The sequence below is a fragment of the Rattus rattus genome, chromosome 8, assembly GCF_011064425.1.
Source record: "Rattus rattus isolate New Zealand chromosome 8, Rrattus_CSIRO_v1, whole genome shotgun sequence".
NCBI lineage: Eukaryota > Metazoa > Chordata > Mammalia > Rodentia > Muridae > Rattus > Rattus rattus.
In genome coordinates, this window is record NC_046161.1 from 36403963 (window position 1) to 36420616 (window position 16654).

Below are 16654 nucleotides of genomic sequence, written 5' to 3' on the forward strand. Positions count from 1 at the left end.
TTTAAACTATTATTTGTGTGATCTCTGAAGCGCCATAATGCTGCACTGTGGTACAGGCCGCAGCATACAGCATACCTTTTCACTGCATTCAAACAATTCAGATTTATAACTCTCCCCAAGCCATGAACAGTGTCTGCTACACAGTAGAAATCCACCAGAATTAGAAATGCATTAACTCACAAATGTGAGAATCAATATTTCAAATAATCTAGGAGACCAATGCGTACCCCACACTGGCCTCCAGGTGCTACCCATCACTCGCGTCAGCGTACTGGTGTCAGCTCTGAAGAATTGCATATTGACTTAATATTGACCCCGGAAAAAACAGAACAGAGAGCTAAAGTTGCCTCCAACCAAAAGAAAAAAGCTACCAGGTTTGCTTTTATTAGTCCAGCCGTGAGAGGATCTAAAAGAGGGTCTTCAAGTTCTCCTGCCTTGCCCAAGTCCTGAATGAACCTTCAAGACGTGACCCAAAGCACACAAAAGCTGTCCTTCCAGAGTTTACACACAAAACAGAAGAGGCTTCTGCAACCTTATCACTCACAGAGAAGCAAATTCCCCCCACTGGCTATACATCTATATAAGAGGGGGTGGGGTGGGGGCTAAATAAGCCTGTCCCAGGTGGTCCAGCAAAAAGGCCACGGAGAAAAGTAAACCTTGGCTTTTGGAGCCCCCAGTGAGGCTTCCCCAGTGAGTTAGGGAAATGGCTCTATAGGAAGAAGGGGAGACTTAGGTCTGGGATACAGGGTTGAAGGTCATGGCAGTCCTTCTGAAGTTCCTATACCATGTGAGCTCTTAAAAACATCAGCTAATAGAATTTTTTCTTAAAAAAAAAAAAAAAAAGGCAGATGTGGATAGGCACCCACATCTGGAAAGAAAAGGCACAAGGCTCTGCCAGGCACAGAATTAAGCTGCTGTTTGTGTTTGTATCATGGCAATTGGCTTTGCCTTCTCGTTTTGCATAATCTCCTCTATGGAGAGGAGAGTAATTTCCCTTCAGTTCATAGACTGGTGCCTGGAGAGGACAGAGAGGAAGTCTCTGCATTTTGTGAAAGAGAAAATCGCCAGCCTCCCTTTTGTTCCCTTCGGCGGGATTTGGGTGGATTACTTATACTTAAAAGGGAAGGCGGCTTTTAACCTTAAGGAAAAAAAAAAGTGAGAGAGAGAGAGAAAGAGAAAAAGAAAAGAAAAGGGTGATGGGGGCAGAAAGAAAACTCCATGCATTAACATAGTGCATTGGCATGTTACTAAATCTAAGGAATTTTGAAGGATAAATTCTCAGACTGTATCCAAATCATGAAACAAATTCTTCAAGCACAGGCTTCCAAGCTCACCGACTTGTTCAGATCCCCATAATGTGGGTCTCACCGAACTGGGCGCTTAGCTCTGTGATTGGCTGCTTAACACTTCCGGGCTGGTGGAGGTGGTGGGCAGGGATGTGCAGAGGGGACTGTTCAACAAGCCTGGTGTGCTGGCCTCCCTCAGACCAGACTTCTGGAAGCGATTTGGGTCCAGAATTGCATTACGGAAGGAATGCGGAGTATGTGCAAGCTTTGACAACAGCTTGTGAACCACACTTCCTGAAGCTGGCCGCGAGCCAGCTCCGGGACCATCAGCATCTTAAAAATGAATTCTTTCTGAGACAAAGAACAAGCCACCCAATTTCTGAAATCACTGAAGTGGAAAGCTTGTCTGTAAGTAACCTAAAACTGGTCAACACTTAGACTCCTTTGTATTTTGAGTATATGGGAGAGATCAAATGTCACTCCCAAAATGCCTTTTTCCTTTCCACAGGCAGGCATTCTGAGACCCTGGGTAGCCTGGGATTATTATCTGGCTGAAACTAAATAGCTCTGGTTAGACATCTGTTATTCTGTCAAGAATATTGCCAAATGGCTGCACCAAACTCAGGCAAATAGGACCCAGTGTGTTAAGAAAGGGTAATGGCACTGTCTTTCCAGGAACTTAAAAGTCTGGACAAATGAGGATCCCCAAAACTCCACAAAACCTGGGTGCTGGAAGGGATGTCTTACAGGCTTCTATAAGGACAGTAAGCTGTGCAGCCATGATTAGAAACAAAAAAGAACTTTCCAGCTGCTCAGAAGCCAAAGCCAGTGATGTTAGCTGTGGGTGTACCTGGCACCACTACAGAAATGCTGGCTCAAGAGGATGATGAGATGAACATGAGGTCAGGGTAGGACAGAAGGAAAGTCATGCAGGGTTTAAGGCTGTATTCATCTTGTGGTTATAGTTTGCGGCTCTGTGAGGCAGCGAATCGTCTTCACCTGCTATCCTTCAGGCTACATTGTTTCTTTTGTCACAAGTTTGGATCCTTTCCTTCAAAGTTACAGCAACCTAGAAGAAAAACGTGCTCTTGGCTCACAAAGGACACTTCTGACTCTGAAATTCTACAACTTCATAGAGTCCACCAGCCTAAATAGCTTTCCTTTCCTTGTAAAGAGAGAACTAAGTCTTCGGAAGTAAGGATGCATGGAGACTTGTGGGTCATATTCTGCCCTAAATAACTCAAACACGGATTGTCCAGCACTCTGAAGATACGCCTAAGACCTTCATCCTTCCTCCCTCATACCACCAGGCCTTATATCAGAGTTTCTTGAACACGTCCCACTCGATAGCCTCCTCCACTGGATGAAACATTCACATGACCCTGGTTATGTAAATATGTAAGATACGTCTACAGATCAAATATATTTATTGATAACAAATCATAAAGAAATTTGTTTTAAAACAATTCTTTGTTATCCACATAATTGTGGCATTATTAAAGATGGAAGAAAACTGATGATATACATCGGCCCCTTTATTTTTATATAAACTGTTAAATCATGCTCAAATAGTTGATACTGTGGAATGTTCCGAATCTTCAATGTCTTTCAGGGTTGATCTATATTTCGACTTTATGATTATCAATGCTGAAAATCTGCTTCTCATAAACATATAGGATAAAGCAGCAATAAATTTTGGAGCCTTTCAGAAACTGCTGGCAAATATCCTAATCCCAAGTCAAAATTCAGTTGGCTTTTTTATGAGACTCAAGGCAGCAACACGAAACTCAGAAACCAAACATTCAAAGAGCACAATCCAAAGATACATGAATTTGATACATATATGGTGAGAAACAATGCTCAGGACATATTTAAAACCTTTATTTGAAACAATTAATTCATCATGTTTCAATAAGATGAGAAAATATTGCTTGAGAAGCAATATTTATAGCAGGCAATAGTCTCAAATATGGGTGAGGTATTTTAGGCAGCCTTTGCTGGTGTTCTGTGGTACGACATCCTCTGCAAGTATGACATTGTGTGCAAAGCGAATATGTTGTGTGTTTAGGGCCAAGTCTGCAGTAAAGTCATATGATATAGTGCAGGCAAACTCTGCAAGGAACACCTCAGATTCAGCATGAAATTGGTTTTAAATTAACTTTGGTGGTTGCATGCTCGGGAGCCTTTCATCATTGCTAAAATTTTCACAACCCTACATTCAGCCACACCCATGTTTTAAGACAGCTAAAGCCCTGATCTGGTGGTTTGAAGAGACAGATTTGAAGGTCACATATTTGAATGAGTAGACATCAAAGAGTGGCACTATTTTGAAAGGATGGAAAGGTGTGGCCTTATTGGAGGAAGTGAGTCACTGGAGGTGGGCCAGTCGCGCTCTCTTTTTCCTGTTGCCTATGGATCTACATGTAAAGCTCTCAGCTCCATTTCCAGTACCATGTCTACCTGTGTGCTGTCATGCTTCTGCCATGATGATGTTGAGTGAAACCTCTGTACTCTAATTTCAATTAAGTGTGTGTGTGTGTGTGTGTGTGTGTGTGTGTGTGTGTGTGTGTGTGTGTGTGAATGGCTGTGGTCCTGGTGCCTTTTCACGGCAATAGAGCACTAAGACAGAAGACATAATAATGAGGTTTTACCTTCAATGTAAATCTTCATGTCTATTGCCCAATGAATCATTATGAAGAAGCCAATGTAAAATCTACCCCTGAACAGTGCATGCCTTATTTTCCTTACTGTGAGAACCACGCACCTATTTAGCCCATCTGTCATTATAGCAATACTAAAAAGTGACATTCTTAAGGTGTAACAGTGAAGATTTAAGTGAGGCCCATGTTTCCAAGTGAAGCCCTAATGTTTGATTCAGATTCAGCGATCTGAATCAAAATATTTCCATGGGAACCTGGAGCCAGCCTGATATACTTACTTCCAAATTGAATAAATCTTTTTCTTTTTATTAATAAGTTCTGGGTTCTGTTTGTTTATTTTTATTTGCTTTCTAAAACAATACGATGAACTAAAAGACAGTTTCAAAAACAATACTGACAAATCCAGATAAAAGCTGTCCTCTCTAAACTGTATTTAAACAATAAAATTAAATTTCTTTGAGCATAAATTCCCTGAGCTGTAGACAGCGTCTAGTACAATGGAGAACAAATGAATGAATGAATAAATAAAGAACTTTAAGTGAAAGATTTATACGATCTGAAGAGAAATCAGACTGTGAAAGACTGTTTCAAAGCTCTTGTTCGGTGGCTAGAGATGAGGTAACCAATAAGAAAGGCCAGAAATGGAAACACATGAAGCGGATAAACTCATACAGTCTATCTTAAGATGGCATTAACAAGAATGCTGAAGAAAGAAATCAGCCTATTGGGTCAGGAGATCAGGGTCACCAGAATTGTTATCATAGACTACCACAAACTGATTCAACTAATTTTCCGCTGAGCAATGCATTCCAGGGCTTTTGAAAGTCCCCCACACTTCACAGCATGCTTCCCCAGCAGGAAGGGCCCCTTAAACATAATTTGATTCAGTCCATGTGTTTAGAAGGAAAAAGCAAAGACCCGAAGCAGTGGTGCAGCATGCCCGAGGTCACACAGTTATGTAGCCACCCACTCAAGGTTCCTTCCAGGGCACCATGGTATCATGCTAAGAGTTGGTGGAAGAGATGGAGAGCCAGGCTAGTGGAAATCAGGGTGCCAGAGACAGAAGGGCTACTTAAGAAAGGATGGGCCGGCTCTAAGTATTCAGAGTGAATCAGGAAAACGCTAGAGAACGTAAAATGTTGGTGTAAAGGAGCCACAGGATCCCCACAGAGCCAGGGGAACGCAAGACTTGATTGATGGATGTATGGAGAAGGAACGTGGCTATAAATCCAGTTGGGACACTTCCTTCCAAAAGGATCTGTCCCAAATATAGCAATGTCACAGGAACGCAGGCTGCTTTTGCTGTTGGCTGGGAGAAAGAGAAAGTGGCTTGAGCCATGCTGCGTAGCAAGCATTTCCGAGTGAGATTCCATCATCTTTAGTGATGCCAGAACCCCCAAACCACCAAGGACCACAGGGAAATGACTGGCTGCTCCGATCCAAGCAGAACCAAAGGGCTGAGATGTTCTAGGAGTTACTTTTAAAGAAAGTATTTCACCGCCCCGCTGAGGAGAGAAAGCCCACGAAAAGGGGAGAAATGGGATTGTGTTACAATTCATCAGTACGTGTCGCTGTGACCGGAAGCAGGAGAGCACGAGAGGCAGGAACAAGGGGTTATATACTTTCCATAGCATGAAACAGACCTGGAGTAGAATGCAAGGGGAGCTTTCAACATGGCAGGCCAGGATTCAGATGATGAACTGTTGGAATAGCTGCAGACACAGAGAGGAGCAAAACATGCAGCCTCCCGAGGTCTGGCATAAGAATGTAGACAGGACATAAGACACAAGAACAAGACACACAGCCAAAAGCTTACTTGCCTTAACGTTCAGGTCACACCTGGAGACACAGTGCTAGAACTTTGACCAAATGAGGGAAACGGGGCTTCCACCTAATGAACTCAATCAGGCAGATGGACCCTCCTACTTCCTACACCGGGTTCAGGCTAGTGAGGATCAAAGTAAACCACAGTCACCCCGAACCATTCCTCCGGTTCTTTCCCCTTTGTTCTGCCTGTCGACAGCCTCATGATGCTTCAGCTCTTTTTGAGTGTTCTGTAGAAACAAGCCAATGACGATTGGACAACCAGTTCTTTTCTTAAAAAAGTGTGTGATGACTTCTTGAGGATTCTAATTCTGAGATGATAAACAGGTGGGACCTTAGAGCAATCTGTAAAGCCTCAAGCCATCCTCAATCACCACACTGCATGCACACAAGACAACAGCTAAGGTCTTAAAAGAGACAATGCGCGTCACACTGGCATGGCATTTGGGTACCTGAGCTGACTATACCCTCAGCTTCCCCATTATACAGAAGGGGAAACTTAGAGATTAGAAAATTTAAAATCTTCCTTGGGGTTGTATAGTCAAGAGTCATGCCAGTTTATCAGCGTCAACATTGAACCACTTCCACTGTTTGCCCCATCTCTCTCTTTCTTTCTCTCTCTCTCCCTGGAAACCAGGTTCTCACCAGAACTGGGGCACTTAATGCTGGGGACAGACTGATGGCATTTAAAATCTCTCACTCCACTTGTCTGCTTTCATATAAAGCCATAATGCTTCACCTCAAAGAGGCATTCCATTCCCCACAGATTGATTCAGACCAAGCCAGTGTCATTAATTAGGAGAATGCATTTCCTCGAGCATCACACTCTGTAGAAAGGCCAACTCTTCAGTCTTCTTGTGGAGGGACCAGTAAGACAACACTTCTGCATCTAAATCTCAGGGTCCCACTCCTGCTATCTTTGCCTCTGTGAAATCACTCTCCACCATTCAGGACCTCAATGTCTCCTCTCCCGACTCTTCCATAACATTGCCCCAAACCACTTTATAACCAGGGCACAATTAAAGAAACAGACTACATGGCAAAGTTGATCAGTTCTGTATACCCGCACCTAAAAATTCTCTTTAAGACGCAGAACATTGTTGAGTGCTTTAGAGTGCTACTCTGTGATCTCCCTGATAAATCATACAGTTCTATTAATGTTGGCTGAGCCTTGGAGATTATTAGGAAGAAAAAGAGGTACCTTTTACAGTTGGTCATGAGATAGAAGACGTCTCCTTGATGAGTAACATTTCTGCTCTATGTTTATAAACCTGCTCCTTTCTATTCTACCCGTCTTCAGAAAGTATAAGCGTCTAACCTTTGGGGATGGAACAGGACAGACAGAGAGATGTTAGCCTGCCAGCATTATTTTCGTTCTCTCTGGTACAATCAGGTAGGTTTTTTTTTTTTTAGATTAAAAAAAGTAATCAATTTCAAATTCCTTCATTATAAAGTATCTGCGTGGTAGTTTTCATTAACCGGCAACTTGACAGAACCTAGATTTTCCTGAGCCTTTGGATATGGGAGGACCTTGATTGCATTCATGGAGGTGGGGAGATTTGCCCACTGAGGGTAGCACCATTCCCTGGGCTGGAATACTGAACGGAACAGGAGAAAGTGAACTGAGCTCTGCATGCATGACTCTCTACTTTGCCATTATGGATGGGATGTGACCAGCTGCTTCAAGGTGTTTCGGCCTTAATGTCTCTACCATAATGGACTCTATCTATGAGACAAAATAAATCCCTCCTTCCATAAGTCACATTGGTCAGGATGCAACAAGAAACTATGTGGCTTTTTAATGTGCATCAGGATTGGCAGGTTAGGTGACCTGACCTTGTTGTTAGCTTAACACTGATAAAAGCATCCTGCTTGATGTAAACAGTAGCACCGTCTTCATGCAGAAATCAAAAGCTTTCTAAACTGAGCTAAATAAATACACAGAAGGCCAAAAATGTCAAAACTTGCTCCAAACCTTGAAGATACCAGTATGTCCCCAAGAGGTAGGAAAAAAACAAAAAGGAAATTAGAGATGTTGGAAATAACACCTAAAATTACATCTGAGCCTTAATACTCAACTTCGGATATCTAAGAGCGGTTTATTCACTTTAATAAATGGCTTCTGTTAATACTTCCTTTATATTTTTAGAATGTTATCTACTTTGTGATATAAGGCTGAAAACGTTATGTTCTCAAGGTCGCATGTGCTGTAAATGGTGGAAAACCATACAATTCTATCTTAAAGCTGCTGCGTTCTTCCTCACAACAGACACCCTGATCCCCCCCCCCCCAGCAGAGCTGGACAGATTCCAGCCAGAAACCAGCTAACACCAAATGGTTACACAGTTGGGATCCATAGCTAGAAACAGTTAAGAAGTATAAGGAAATTCTTCCAGACATGTGTGTCACAGATACCCTGGCCATCAGAGGAAGGCGGGAACTCCATTGGTCATGGCGTATCCATGATGGCCATCAATCAGCATGCAGACACTCCTGAACCCCCATGCAGCACCTTGTCAGCCTCAGCAGCCTCTGAGGCCCAGCTCACTTCTCGAATCTTTGTACTCATAGTCAGCCAGGTTCAGGTTCTGAAATGAATGTTGCTGAAGTCTCCTTTCCCTTTTATACCAGCTGATCTATTGGCTCCTATGACAACATCAGTAAGGGATTTGAACAAAGAGAAGGGAAGCACCCCTACATGTCACTCACCCACAAGAGACTAGTCATTTGTGGCAAAGTATTAGTGTTGTACGCACCCTTACCACCTTCTTCCTTTTGCACACACTTCTAGCAATGCTAGCACATGGGTTTAATCTCTTGCCCTAAAGTAGAGACCTAGAGAGGCTGGCTTTGCCCCTCTTCACAAAGACACTTCAGCCTACATTTGAAAGGATAAAGAATTTATTTGGTTCAATAGGACATGATCAGAGAGAAAGGTTTCTAATTTTCATCTCAGTGAAAAATATTGGCACTCAAACCTTAGTGATGACGTTTCCCAATCCTTTGGCCTTGCAAGTCTGGGGCCTGAGACAGGGAGTTGATGCAACTTGCTAAAGAGGAGGTCTCACAAAGTTTGGAAAGGTCCAAGAAAAGGTGCATGCTCCTGCTGACCTATAAATGACTGTTTGGTCCCCAAGCAGTCTATCACATATTTGTGAGCAGTGACTTCTGCTTCCCTAGACTATCTCAGATTCTGAGATAGTGATTCTGGTCACTGTGCCACGCTCGGATATACTAGGAAGCACACATGTGTAAATGAGTCTTTGAAAACACAGGAGAAAATAGCCTATGCGTAGACACCTATGCTTGTTTATTCTCTGATGGGGTTAGTGGTATTCATTTAAAATATGCATAGGCCAGATTCTCCAGACTCTCTAGATAATCTGGCACCCCCAAATTATGCGTAACTAAAAACCAAAAATGTTTTACTCACCAATGCCAATGGTGGAGGGAGCAAAATCAAGCCAAAATCACAGTCAACAAAAATCAAAACTGGCTTTGTTTGCTAGCTAAGACTTGCGACTAAATACAAACAAAAGAACCAACCAATCAATACACCAGAGAATTATTAGGGAATTGTTTAGTACCCCCCCAGGGTTATGTCTCCAAGGACTGGCTAAACTCCCCATTCAGTCTTATCAATATGGGGAAAGGGAGTAAGTAAAAGAATTCTTCTGAGGGAGTTGTTGCTGGTGTTTCTAGAGAGAGCTATTTCTGGCCTCCTCTTAACGAACATCCTTGCTCAGTACCTGAGAATTATTCTGTCTGGTTTGAGGATGTCAGCACAGTGGGGAAGCTGATCTCATTCCACAACAAACATGTGTTGAGTCTAAGAGCTACCATCTTCCTGATACTGACACAGCAGGACCAGATAGACATACAGAGAAAGCAAATATAATGCTTCCTCCTAAGAACCAGAGAAAGATACAGTCAAATCCCATAAGAGAGCATTCAGGAGCTGAAGAAGCTGCTCTGGGGAGAGGTCTTTATTGGCCAGACATGCTCGAGAGACTATCTATGAACTTGTAGTTTGTTCACAAGAAGCAAGAAGAATCATGGCTGTCTAAAGACAAGACTGCAGTACTGCTGACGATGGGAGAAAACCTCTCATTCTTTCCCCCTTCCTAAAGCCAGAATATCTGAAACAATCCAGACGTTATCTGAGAGCCAAACCACACTCCACCCATCTTCACTCCGAATGGGAAAGCGCAACACTGGTGGAAAGAAAGGAGGCATTTGCAGGATAACATAGGGTAGATGTTTTCATATGAAAGCCTTGGATCTCAGGTCATATTGGGCCAAGTAAGCAACTAAGTGAGCTAAGCACACCTTCTAGAACCAAGCCAGGATATCAGAGGGTGCCATCATCAGGGATGAAAGTGAAAGGTAAGTTCAACATGGCACAGGTGATAGGGGAAAAGCTGGTCCGTTCAACTTGTGTCTCCCAAAAACGTAGTTCACTATTGACTGAGCTTCATAAGTCACACACACACACACACACACACACACACACACACACACACACACACAGACAGAGAGAGAGACAGAGACAGAGACAGAGACAGAGACAGAGACAGAGAGACAGAGAGAGAGAGAGAGAGAGAGAGAGAGAAGGAAAAAGAGAGAGTTTAAACTTCCTATGGTTTCTCTCTAACCTATCTAATTTATGAACCAAAACTGCCCAAAGAAATAACTGGGTCTATAAAACTCCTACCTTGATCTGATCATAACCTTAGCCCCGACAAACCTCCTGAAACTTCTCCTGCCTCCAATCATGTGGGTCCCTTTAACTCGTTTTTCCATTTCCAACCCTATTCAGTCATTAGAACCAACACTTGGTACAAACGTCCCTGGATATGACCTTTTGATTCCCTCTTCAAATATGATTCATAGAGTCCCTCCAGTACCAGGGCCTTCAATCATCCTGGGTCAACATCTCACTGATTGGTCTTGACACCTGGGCTCACAGGAACCCGCACCTCCCAGGCTGACAAAGGTCCTATTAATTTTGATCGAGAGCTTGTCTGAGGTCAGCGTCAGAACATAAAGAGGGATGTTTTACCAGGGAGAGAGTTGTTGCTTTTGTCCTTAGATCTTAAGTTACTGAGCTTCACGTTCTGTTCAGCCAGTGCCCAAATATTCCTGGACTTAAGCAGTCCTGGGCCAGGAGTTAATCAGACAATGCTAACCTCATTAGCAACCATTATTATGGAAGACTGATAGCTAACCAGAAATATGTTGTCATAGAAACTCTCCATTTTATTGTTCATGACTAGTCATTAAAGGTGAAGAAGGTCTGTCAATGAAGACTTCCAAAAATAATATTAATTTAATTTTAACTGATCACAAATAGAGAAGAACTTTATTTACCAGTCTTATAATAAGTTCAGATTTTCTTCTTTTAGTTTGAGTCTTCCAACCCAAGTTTTGCCTAGTCTTTACTTCCTAAAAAATATAGTTCTAAGCATTGTGCACAATCTCCAGTTTTTATTCCTCAAAGTGAATCCAAACCTTCAGGTCATTTATCAGGAAAGAGAAGTTCAGCTTTCCAGAGCTTTAGAATTTTTTAATAAAAACTTTTAGACTCTATTATGAAATCAATAACAGCTTCTAAAGACAAACTTGGAAAATGATGCTTTCTTTAGTAGTTCCTTCCAAAAGGCTTCAGCTTGTTTCCAAACGAACAGAAAAATACCTTTTTTTATATGCACAGTCCTCTGCTTTATGTGAAATCAAATTAGAATTTACATTTTTGGATCCAGTTACAGTGGGAACCAAACAGTTTGGGAATCAACTCAAATGAGTTTTTGATAAGCTAACATTTCCTTTTTTTAGCAGCAGCCTGGTATAGGCTGACCAGAAAGGGATCTAATAGTTTGAGTCCTAGCTGTGCTGAGGACATTAGTCCTCATGTGTCACTAGGAAATTAAGAGTTTCCATTCATCTATCACATCAGCTAAGTATGCCTAGGTCACAAGTCTCCTGCTCCACACAATGACACCCCCTACTAGAGTCTGAATGTCAAATGTCCTGGATAGACTCGTGTGTTTGGGACTTTTGGCACTATTTGGGGAGGTTGTGGAACCTTGAAGAGGTAAATCCTTGTTGAAGGAGATGAGTCCCTAAGGGCTAGGCCCACTTTCTGCTCACTGTCTGCTCCCCAGCCACAAATGCAACACCACTGACCCTATTGGCAGGTCCATTTCTTGTCACTACGCTTTCCCTGTTGCCACGCTGGACTGTAGCCCCTCAGACTGTGAACCAAGACAAAACATTCTTCCCATAAGTTGCTTCTTGTCAGATATTCCATCACAGGAGTGAGGAGAGTGAGGAATGCAACATCCAGTGATAATTTCTTAACATGTTATACAATTTGCAGCTTGCTCTCACATGCTACAAGGCATGCACACACACACCATTCTCTGTCAATGCTTTCTTTTAAATGGTTTTGTTCATTTCCTTCTTCGTTGTTACTCCTGGTCTTTTTTAAAAAGTTATTATTGGGGTGTCATTGACATGGACTGCATATGTGTAAAGCTTATGATTTCATGACTTTTAATATATGTGTAGAACCCTGAAATCATGAACATAACCAAAACAATGAACGGATTGATCACCACAAAGTGAGCTTTCTAAGCTCCTCAGGTTTTTCCTTCCTTGACAGGAAACCACTGATATGCTAGTCATGTATCAGAGTTGTATAGACTTTTATTACATAGTGTCATCTCTAGAAAATAGTGTCTATTTTTCTTTTTCCTTTGTTTCTTCACTTTGTTCACTAATCTATATATACTGTGCATATATACCGCAAAGGGTCTCCTTTGCATAGGCCTCTACTTTCCTGTTTTTGAGCAATTGTTTCTGTAAGTGAAGTTTCTGGGAATATCTCTACAGGTGTTTGTATAGAGAAAAATGTACTTTCTAAAGTGTGTATGTCCTAATTAGCTTTAACTGTCAACTTGACACAGCCCAGTCACCTGAGAAGAGAGTCTCAATTAAGTAATTGCTTAAACCAGAGCAGGGACAGGGCTGTGGGGGATAATCGTGATTGTTAATTAATGTTTGAGGACCCAGCCCTTGGGAAACCATACCATTCCCTGGGCGAGTGGTCTTGGGCTATATAAGAAAATTATCTAAGTATGAGCCTCCGAGGATCCCGAAAGCAGCATTCATCCATGATTTCTGCTTCATGGTCTTGTTTGATTTCCCTAAGTGCCCGCAAGTTGAATCGCAAGCTGGATGCTGAAACAAACCCAGTCTACCCCTGAGCTTCACTGGATGGTGTTTGTCCCAGGAACAGAAAGGAAACTAGGACTCAGAATTAAACATCATGCCAGTAGAGGCATGTTGTCTTTCTTCATAGTTATAGCTCATTTTTTTATTTCATTTTGTGTGTCTTTATTACTTTAACCTTTCTCCAAACAATTTCCTTGAAATCCTCAATCTAGTGCCTCTAATAAATTATAAGAAAATAAGAATATCTAAAATAGGAAGCTTAATTATTAATTAACTATTGGTGATGGCAATTAAAGATATTGTAATGGGATCATGTATTCCTGAAATCAGGGAAGGCTTTGTGAAAGATGGGCTTTTTACACTGAGCTTTGAAATAGCGTTCATTTGAGTCAGATTTATAAGCTGGATGTTGTTCAGATAACTAGGGGAGCATGAGAGCCTTTCCCACACAGTGAGTGGTATGAAGGGCATAAACAGACGAGGAAGGTATGGAGTATTTTTTTTTATTATTAACTTGAGTATTTCTTATATACATTTCAATGTTATTCCCTTTCCCGGTTTCGGGCAAACATCCCCCCCCTCCCCTTCCTTATGGGTGTTCCCCTCCCAACCCCCCCCTTGCTGCCCTCTCCCCAACAGTCTAGTTCACTAGGGGTTCAGTCTTAGCAGGACCCAGGGCTTCCCCTTCCACTGGTGCTCTTACTAGGATATTCATTGCAACCCCACGAGGTCAGAGTCCAGGGTCAGTCCATGTATAGTCTTTGGGTAGTGGCTTAGTCCCTGGAAGCTCTGGTTGGTTGGCATTGCTGTACATATGGGGTCACGAGCTCCTTCAAGCTCTTCCAGTTCTTTCTCTGATTCCTTCAACAGGGGTCCCGTTCTCAGTTCAGTGGTTTCCTGCTGGCATACGCCTCTGTATTTGCTGTATTCTGGCTGTGTCTCTCATGAGCGATCTGCACTCACATTTTGATCATCCGTCTTGAGTTTCATTTGTTCTAGGCATCTAGGGTAACTCAAGCATTTGGGCTAATAGCCACTTATCAATGAGTACATACCATGTATGTCTTTCTGTGATTGGGTTAGCTCACTCAGGATGATATTTTCCAGTTCCAACCATTTGCCTACGAAAGGTATGGAGTATTTTGAAATAGAGGGTATTGCAAGAGCAGAGAGGAGAGGAAGCACGGAGTGATGGTTTAGAATCACAAAACACAGTGAAATGCATCGCTCTGAGAGGGAGAGAGAGCCTGGAGACCTGTTCCTGAGAGACAGATGAATAGTACTCTCCAGAAACCACCAACGTGGATTTTATTGGGTTTAGATTTTCTGAAGCAAACTGAGAGAGATTTATCTTTTCTGGGTCTGGTGGTTTTAAGTTTTTGAAACCATAGCCTCAAAGACAGGAAAAGAAATTCGTCAGTTGGACGAGGCCACCCATGCAAAAGCTTGAAGCCCATCCTCCAGCCAGGATATTTATTCTTGGTCATGTCTTTGGGCACAAGGCAACTGTTTAGGATAAGAACTTGGGATTGTAATCGAATACAGACAAGACAGAGAGGGGGAGTTTGCTTTTACAGGCATCAAGAATGCTTGTCGAAAGGTTACCATGACCAAGAGGTATTATTTTAGATTGCTTTTGGCACAGTCTGTCAGTGGACTATTGATGTGAAAGTCTTTCTCTTCACAGAATATTTCAGAATTTAGCTTACTATAAAATATGAAGTCTACAGTTAATACACAGGGTGGCATTTGGTGCCAAAGATTAAATATTTACTGGTAAAATATACAGTGACGAAAAGGACTTTCAAACAGGCAATAAATCATAGGATCTGAACTCTGGATTAATATTATTTTTACTGGAGAAAAAAACTTAGCCCAAAGGAAAAAAAATTAACCCATTGCTGTAGTCCCCCAGTCAGAGTTCATAGAAAATAATAATCAAATATCCCTTGACTGAAGCAGGCAAGTAGGAGAGAAGCTTTTCCTACCCAGCCTTTCCTTCACTCCCATCTCCAGTAGGCAGCATCTGACTACATGATGTGTAAGAGCAGCTACCCTATACCCATTGGCCCTGGTTCACACTTTGACTGTTAGCAGCTCTATTTCCACTTAGCCTTGCTCTTCTTCAAGGTATTTATTTATAGAATAATGTATTAGTAGGAGTTTGTCATAGATTTCTATAAGGATTAGATAAGTTAACATACCTACAGAGACCTCAGGGACCATAGAGAAAATAGCTAACCCTCCATAGTATCCTTCATCTTCCTCTCTAATGTTTCAAACATGGCCTGTTTGTAAAGCCCAGATTATTTCTTTAAGGAACTTTCTTTGCTCTGTACAGCCATTGCCTAACCATGCACAGTCTTTTAAGTAAGCATCTTTTCTGACATCTACTTGTGTATGACGAACACTTCCAAATGGGTTCTTGATTTTCCTGAAAAGGAATAGAAAACATCTTTTAAATATGTCCTCAACATGGGCATGCCACTAGAAATGGTTGAAAGCCATAGTAGTACTCTCAATTCTCTCCCTCTCCTCCTCTTCCTCCGCCTCCCCTCCCCTCTCCCTCCCTCTCCTTTCCCCTCCCTCTGTGTGTATGCTAGTCTACCTCTGTCTCTTTGTCTCTACCTCTGTCTCTTTGTCTCTACCTCTGTCTCTTTGTCTCTACTTGTTTGTGTATGTGTTGGGGGTGGGTGTTGCACAATGGAGTTCAAAACAGGTCAAAAGAACAGCTTGTAGACATCAGTTTTTTCTTCCCACCATGTGAATTCGGGCTTCAGGGAATTGAACTCACGTCATCAGGCTTAGTGGTATAGTCCTTACCCACTGATCCATCTCCTCAGCACATTTTTTAAAGAGTGGACAATTTATATCCTGCTTAAAATTATGCACGTCTTTCCAGATTCCAATATGAATGTAAGGGGAAAGTTGCACGCTCTATGCACTGGTCAACATTTTCTGTGTATGTCTGCTCTTGATAAGCCATTATTATGAGTGGGTAGATGGATAGATCAATGGATGGATAGATGGGTGGACAGGCAGATGAGTTGGTAGATGGGTTAATGGGTAGGTATCTGGATGGACGGGTGGATGGATAGATGAGAGAATATGTGTATGCATAGATTGATAGTTAGAGCAGGCAGACAGGTAGGTAGTTGATGGATGGGGCAACATAAGTCTGCAGGGGAGGGGAGGTTCTTCCAGAACAAAAGAAAGGAGTTAACTTCTGGAAATAATTTACTATACAAACTAGAAATAAATTTCAGAAAATATCTGTTTCACATTATCGGTAAGACAGGAAAAAAAACATGTAAGAAGAATGAGTTGAGAGGAAAACCTGACAGGCGAGATGTCAGTTAGGGATACTGAGTCAGAAGAATTAGTGTGGTCAGAAAGTGTAGAACGAGACGGGAGGGGGGGGACTGAGAAAGGAAAGGGAAGAGAGAGAGAGAGAGAGAGAGAGAGAGAGAGAGAGAGAGAGAATGACCCTGCTCTCTGTGTTCCTCCATTTCTTTTAAATTTAGTGTTCATGGAGAGTAGTAAATGGTTTTCTTCAATCGGCAATGTATGGTCCTAATTAGACTCATTTATTCTGCAATATTAAGAACACGCAACTCGTGGAGACGGCAGAGAGGAGCAGGGACCAGC